Raw genomic sequence first — 8,919 nt, 5'->3', positions numbered from 1 at the left:
CTGAGGGACTTGGGGTTGTTTTCGTTAGAGAGAAGGAGGAGGAGAGGTGACTTAATAGAGACATACAAGATAATCAGAGGGTTAGATAGGGTGGATAGTGAGAGTCTTTTTCCTCGGATGAGGATGGCAAACACGAGGGGACATAGCTTTAAGTTGAGGGGTGAAAGATATAGGACAGATGTCAGAGGTAGTTTCTTTACGCAGAGAGTAGTAGGGGCGTGGAACGCCCTGCCTGCAACAGTAGTAGACTTGCCAACATTAAGGGCATTTAAGTGGTCATTGGATAGACATATGGATGTAAATGGAATAGTGTAGGTCAGATGATCGGCGCAACATCGAGGGCCGAAGGGCCTGTACTGCGCTGTAATATTCTAATTCTAAAAAAAAATAAAAAAATATCCCGACACCCCAACTGTAACACGCTGATATATCCCACACCCCTCACTGTAACACTCTGATATAACCCACATCCGTCACAGTAACAATCTGATATATCCCACACCCCTCACTGTAACACACTGATATATCCCAAACCCCTCACTGTAACCCCATGATTTATCCCACTTCCCTCACTGTAACACTCTGATATATCCCACACCCCTCACTGGAACACACTGATATACCCCACTTCCCTCACTGTAACACTCTGATATATCCCACAACCCTCACTTTAACACTGATATATCCCACACCCCTCAGTGTAACACACTGATATATCCCACACTACTCACTGTAAACTCTGATATACCCCACACCCCTCACTGTAACACTCTGATATATCCCACACCCCTCACTGTAACACTCTGATATATCCCACACCCCTCACCGTAACACTCTGATATATCCCACACCCCTCACTGTAACACTCTGATATATCCCACACCCGTCACTGTAACAGTTTGATATTTCCTACACCCCTCACTGTAACACACTGATATATCCCACACTCCTCACTGTAACACTCTGATTTCTCCCACACCCCTCTCTGTAACAGTCTGATATTTCCCACACCCCTCACTGTAACACTCTGATATATCCCACACCACTCACTGTAACTGTCTGATATATCCCACACCCCTCACTGTAACAGTCTGATATTTCCCCCACCCCTCACTGTAACACTCTGATATATCCCACACCCCTCACTGTAACACTCTGATATATCCCACACCCCTCACTGTAACAGTCTGATATATCCCACACCCCTCACTGTAACACTCTGATATATCCCACACCCCTCACTGTAACACTCTGATATATCCCAAACCACTAATGTAACCCCATGATTTATCCCACATCCCCTCACTGTAACAATCTGATATATCTCACACCCCTCACTGTAACACTCTGATATATCCCACACCCCTCACTGTAACACTCTGATATATCCCACACCCCTCACTGTAACAGTCTGATATATCCCACATCCCTCACTGTAACACTCTGATATATCCCACACCCCTCACTGTATCACTCTGATATATCCCACACCCCTCACTGTAACAGTCTGATATATCCCACACCCCTCACTATAACACTCTGATATATCCCACTTCCCTCACTGTAACACTCTGATATATCCCACACTCCTCACTGTAACGCACTGATATATCCCACACCCCTCACTGCAACACTGATATATCCCACACTCCTCACTATAACACTCTGAAATATCCCACACCCCTCACTGTAACACTCTGATATATCCCACAACCCGCATTGTAACACTCTCATATATCCTACACCCCTCACTGTAACACTCTGATATATCCCACACCCCTCACTGTAACACTCTGATATATCCCACATCCGTCACTGTAACACTCTGATATATCCCACACCCCTCACTGTAACACTCTGATATATCCCACACCCCTCACTGTAACACTCTGATATAACCCACATCCGTCACTGTAACAATCTGAAAAATCCCACACCCCTCACTGCAACACACAGATATATCCCACACCCCTCACTGTAACACTCTGATATATCCCAAACCCCTCACTGTAACCCCATGATTTATCCCACATCCCCTCACTGTAACAATCTGATATATCCCACACCCCTCACTGTTACACTCGGATATACCCCACTTCCCTCACTGTAACACTCTGATATATCCCACACCCCTCACTGTAACACACTGATATATCCCACACCCCTCACTGTCACACTCTGATATATCCCAAATCCCTCACTGTAACACTCTGATATATCCCACACCCCTCACTGGAACACACTGATATACCCCACTTCCCTCACTGTAACACTCTGATATATCCCACACTCCTCACTGTAACACTCTGATATATCCCACACCCCTCACTGTAACACTCTGATATATCCCACAACCCTCACTGTTACACTCTGATTTCTCCCACACCCCTCACTGTAACAGTCTGATATTTCCCACACCCCTCACTGTAACAGTCTGATATATCCCACACTCCTCACTGTTACACTCTGATTTCTCCCACACCCCTCACTGTAACAGTCTGATATTTCCCACAACCCTCACTGTTACACTCTGATATTTCCCACACCCCTCACTGTAACAGTCTGATATTTCCCACAACCCTCACTGTAACACTCTGATATATACCACAACCCTCACTGTTACACTCTGATATATCCCGACACCCCCAACTGTAACACGCTGATATATCCCACACCCCTCACTGTAACACACTGATATATCCCACACCCCTCACTGTAACACTCTGATATATCCCACTTCCCTCACTGTCAAACTCTGATATATCCCAAACCCCTCACTGTAACCCCATGATTTATCCCACTTCCCTCACTGTAACACTCTGATATATCCCACAGCCCTCACTGGAACACACTGATATACCCCACTTCCCTCACTGTAACACTCTGATATATCCCACAACCCTCACTTTAACACTGATATTTCCCACACCCCTCAGTGTAACACACTGATATATCCCACACCCCTCACTGTAACACTCTGATATATCCCACACTACTCACTGTAAACTCTGATATACCCCACACCCCTCACTGTAACACTCTGATATATCCCACACCCCTCACTGTAACACTCTGATATATCCCACACCCCTCACCGTAACACTCTGATATATCCCACACCCCTCACTGTAACACTCTGATATATCCCACACCCCTCACTGTAACAGTCTGATATTTCCCACACCCCTCACTGTAACACACTGATATATCCCACACTCCTCACTGTAACACTCTGATTTCTCCCACACCCCTCTCTGTAACAGTCTGATATTTCCCACACCCCTCACTGTAACACTCTGATATATCCCACACCCCTCACTGTAACTGTCTGATATATCCCAAACCACTAATGTAACCCCATGATTTATCCCACATCCCCTCACTGTAACAATCTGATATATCTCACACCCCTCACTGTAACACTCTGATATATCCCACACCCCTCACTGTAACACTCTGATATATCCCACACCCCTCACTGTAACACTCTTATATATCCCACACCCCTCACTGTAACAGTCTGATATATCCCACACCCCTCACTATAACACTCTGATATATCCCACTTCCCTCACTGTAACACTCTGATATATCCCACACTCCTCACTGTAACGCACTGATATATCCCACACCCCTCACTGCAACACTGATATATCCCACACTCCTCACTATAACACTCTGAAATATCCCACACCCCTCACTGTAACACTCTGATATATCCCACAACCCGCATTGTAACACTCTCATATATCCTACACCCCTCACTGTAACACTCTGATATATCCCACACCCCTCACTGTAACACTCTGATATATCCCACATCCGTCACTGTAACACTCTGATATATCCCACACCCCTCACTGTAACACTCTGATATATCCCACACCCCTCACTGTAACACTCTGATATATCCCAAACCCCTCACTGTAACCCCATGATTTATCCCACATCCCCTCACTGTAACAATCTGATATATCCCACACCCCTCACTGTTACACTCTGATATATCCCAAACCCCTCACTGTAACCCCATGATTTATCCCACATCCCCTCACTGTAACAATCTGATATATCCCACACCCCTCACTGTTACACTCTGATATATCCCAAATCCCTCACTGTAACACTCTGATATATCCCACACCCCTCACTGTAACTCTCTGATATATCCCAAACCCCTCACTGTAACCCCATGATTTATCCCACATCCCCTCACTGTAACAATCTGATATATCCCACACCCCTCACTGTTACACTCTGATATATCCCAAATCCCTCACTGTAACACTCTGATATATCCCACACCCCTCACTGGAACACACTGATATACCCCACTTCCCTCACTGTAACACTCTGATATATTCCACAACCCTCACTTTAACACTGATATATCCCACACCCCTCAGTGTAACACACTGATATACCCCACTTCCCTCACTGTAACACTCTGATATATCCCACAACCCTCACTTTAACACTGACATATCCCACACCCCTCAGTGTAACACACTGATATATCCCACACCCCTCACTGTAACACTCTGATATATCCCACACCCCTCACTGCAACACTCTGATATATCCCACACCCCTCACCGTAACACTCTGATATATCCCACACCCCTCACTGTAACACTCTGATATATCTCACACCCCTCACTGTAACACTCTGATATATCCCACACCCCTCACTGTAACAGTCTGATATTTCCCACACCCCTCACTGTAACAATCTGATATATCCCACACTCCTCACTGTAACACTCTGATTTCTCCCACACCCCTCTCTGTAACAGTCTGATATTTCCCACACCCCTCACTGTAACAGTCTGATATATCCCACACCCCTCACTGTAACTGTCTGATATATCCCACACCCCTCACTGTAACAGTCTGATATTTCCCACAACCCTCACTGTAACACTCTGATATATCCCACACCCCTCACTGTAACACTCTGATATATCCCACACCCCTCACTGTAACAGTCTGATATTTCCCACAACCCTCACTGTAACACTCTGATATATCCCACACTCCTCACTGTAACACTCTGATATATCCCACACCCCTCACTGTAACACTCTGATATATCCCACACTCCTCACTGTAAGACTCTGATATATCCCACACCCCTCACTGTAACACTCTGATATATCCCACACTCCTCACTGTAACACTCTGATATATCCCACACCCCTCACTGTAACACACTGATATTTCCCACACCCCTCACTGTAACACTCTGATATATCCCACACCCCTCACTGTAACTGTCTGATATATCCCACACCCCTCACTGTAACACTCTGATATATCCCACACTCCTCACTGTAACACTCTGATATATCCCACACCCCTCACTGTAACACTCTGATATATCCCACAACCCTCACTGTTACACTCTGATTTCTCCCACTCCCCTCACTGTAACAGTCTGATATATCCCACACTCCTCACTGTAACAGTCTGATATATCCCACACTCCTCACTGTAACACTCTGATATATACCACAACCCTCACTGTTACACTCTGATTTCTCCCACACCCCTCACTGTAACACTCTGATATATCCCGACACCCCCAACTGTAACACTCTGATATATCCCACACCCCTCCTTGTAACACTCTGATATATCCCACACCCCTCACTGCAACACTCTGATATATCCCACACTCCTCACTGTAACACTCTGATATATCCCACACCCCTCACTGTAACACTCTGATATATCCCTCAACCCTCACTGTTACACTCTGATTTCTCCCACACCCCTCACTGTAACAGTCTGATATCTCCCACACTCCTCACTGTAACACTCTGATATATCCCACACCCCTCACTGTAACAGTCTGATATATCCCACACTCCTCACTGTAACACTCTGATATATCCCACAACCCTCACTGTTACACTCTGATTTCTCCCACACCCCTCACTGTAACACTTTGATATATCCCACAACCCTCAAAGCAACATTCTGGTATAAACCACACCCCTCACTGTAACACTCTGATATACCCCACACCCCTCACAGTAACACTCTGATACATCCCACACCCCTCCCTGTAACGCTCTGATATATCCCACACCCCTCACTGTAACACTCTGATATATCCCACACCCCTCACTGTAACACTCTGATATATCCCACACCCCTCACTGTAACACTCTGATATATCCCACACCCCTCACTGTAACACTGATATATCCCACACCCCTCACTACAACACACTGATATATCCCACACCCCTCACTATAACAGTCTGATATATCCCACTTCCCTCACTGTAACACTCTGATATATCCCACACTCCTCACTGTAACGCACTGATATATCCCACACCCCTCACTGCAACTCTGATATATCCCACACCCCTCACTGTAACACTCTGATATATCCCACACCCCTCACTGCAACACTCTGATATATCCCACAACCCGCATTGTAACAGTCTGATATATCCTACACCCCTCACTGTAACACTCTGATATATCCAACACCCCTCACTATAACACTCTGATATATCCCACTTCCCTCACTGTAACACTCTGATATATCCCCCAACCCTCACTGTTACACTCTGATTTCTCCCACACCCCTCACTGTAACAGTCTGATATTTCCCACACCCCTCACTGTAACAGTCTGATATATCCCACACTCCTCACTGTAACAGTCTGATATATCCCGACACCCCCAACTGTAACACTCTGATATATCCCACACCCCTCCTTGTAACACTCTGATATATCCCACACCCCTCACTGCAACACTCTGATATATCCCACACTCCTCACTGTAACACTCTGATATATCCCACACCCCTCACTGGAACACTCTGATATATCCCACAACCCTCACTGTTACACTCTGATTTCTCCCACACCCCTCACTGTAACAGTCTGATATCTCCCACACTCCTCACTGTAACACTCTGATATATCCCACACCCCTCACTGTAACAGTCTGATATATCCCACACTCCTCACTGTAACACTCTGATATATCCCACAACCCTCACTGTTACACTCTGATTTCTCCCACACCCCTCACTGTAACACTCTGATATATCCCACAACCCTCAAAGCAACATTCTGGTATAAACCACACCCCTCACTGTAACACTCTGATATATCCCACATCCGTCACTGTAACACTCTGATATATCCCACACCCCTCACTGTAACACTCTGATATATCCCACACCCCTCACTCTAACACTCTGATCTATCCCAAACCCCTCACTGTAACCCCATGATTTATCCCACATCCCCTCACTGTAACAATCTGATATATCCCACACCCCTCACTGTTACACTCGGATATACCCCACTTCCCTCACTGTAACACTCTGATATATCCCACACCCCTCACTGTAACACACTGATATATCCCACACCCCTCACTGTAACACTCTGATATATCCCACACCCCTAACTGTAACACTCTGATATATCCCAAACCCCTCACTGTAACCCCATGATTTATCCCACTTCCCTCACTGTAACACTCTGATATATCCCACACCCCTCACTGTAACACACTGATATACCCCACTTCCCTCACTGTCACACTCTGATATATCCCACAACCCTCACTTTAACACTGATATATCCCACACCCCTCAGTGTAACACACTGATATATCCCACACTACTCACTGTAAACTCTGATGTACCCCACACCCCTCACTGTAACACTCTGATATATCCCACACCCCTCACCGTAACACTCTGATATATCCCACACCCCTCACCGTAACACTCTGATATATCCCACACCCCTCACTGTAACGCTCTGATATATCTCACACCCCTCACTGTAACACTCTGATATATCCCACACCCCTCACTGTAACAGTCTGATATTTCCCACACCCCTCACTGTAACACTCTGATTTCTCCCACACCCCTCACTGTAAGACTCTGATATATCCCGACACCCCCAACTGTAACACTCTGATATATCCCACACCCCTCCTTGTAACACTCTGATATATCCCACACCCCTCACTGTAACACTCTGATATATCCCACACTCCTCACTGTAACACTCTGATATATCCCACACCCCTCACTGTAACACTCTGATATATCCCACAACCCTCACTGTTACACTCTGATTTCTCCCACACCCCTCACTGTAACAGTCTGATATATCCCACACTCCTCACTGTAACACTCTGATATATCCCACACTCCTCACTGTAACACTCTGATATATCCCACAACCCTCACTGTTACACTCTGATTTCTCCCACACCGCTCACTGTAACACTCTGATATATCCCACACTCCTCACTGTAACAGTCTGATATATCTCACACCCCTCACTGCAACACTCTGATATCTCCCACACCCGTCACTGTAACACTCTTATATATCCCGACACCCCCAACTGTAACACTCTGATATATCCCACACCCCTCCTTGCAATACTCTGATATATCCCACACCCCTCACTGTAACACTCTGATATATCCCGACACCCCCAACTGGAAGACTCTGATATATCCCACACCCCTCACTGTAACACTCTGATATATTCCACACCCCTCACTGTAACACTCTGATATATCCCACACCCCTCCTTGTAACACTCTGATATATCCCACACCCCTCACTGTAACACTCTGATATATCCAACACCCCTCCTTGTAACACTCTGATATATCCCACACCCCTCCCTGTAACACTCTGATATATCCCTCACCCCTCCTTGTAACACTCTGATATATCCCACACCCCTCCCTGTAACACTCTGATATATCCCACACCCCTCACTGTAACACTCTGATATATCCCACACCCCTCACTGCAACACTCTGATATCTCCCACACCCCTCACTGTAACACTCTGATGTATCCCACACCCCTCACTGGAGAACTCCCAGCTAAATCGTGCTGTCGCTTATT

This window comes from Heterodontus francisci, chromosome 49 (assembly GCF_036365525.1).
Source record: "Heterodontus francisci isolate sHetFra1 chromosome 49, sHetFra1.hap1, whole genome shotgun sequence".
Lineage (NCBI taxonomy): Eukaryota > Metazoa > Chordata > Chondrichthyes > Heterodontiformes > Heterodontidae > Heterodontus > Heterodontus francisci.
This window is presented reverse-complemented; position numbering follows the sequence as displayed.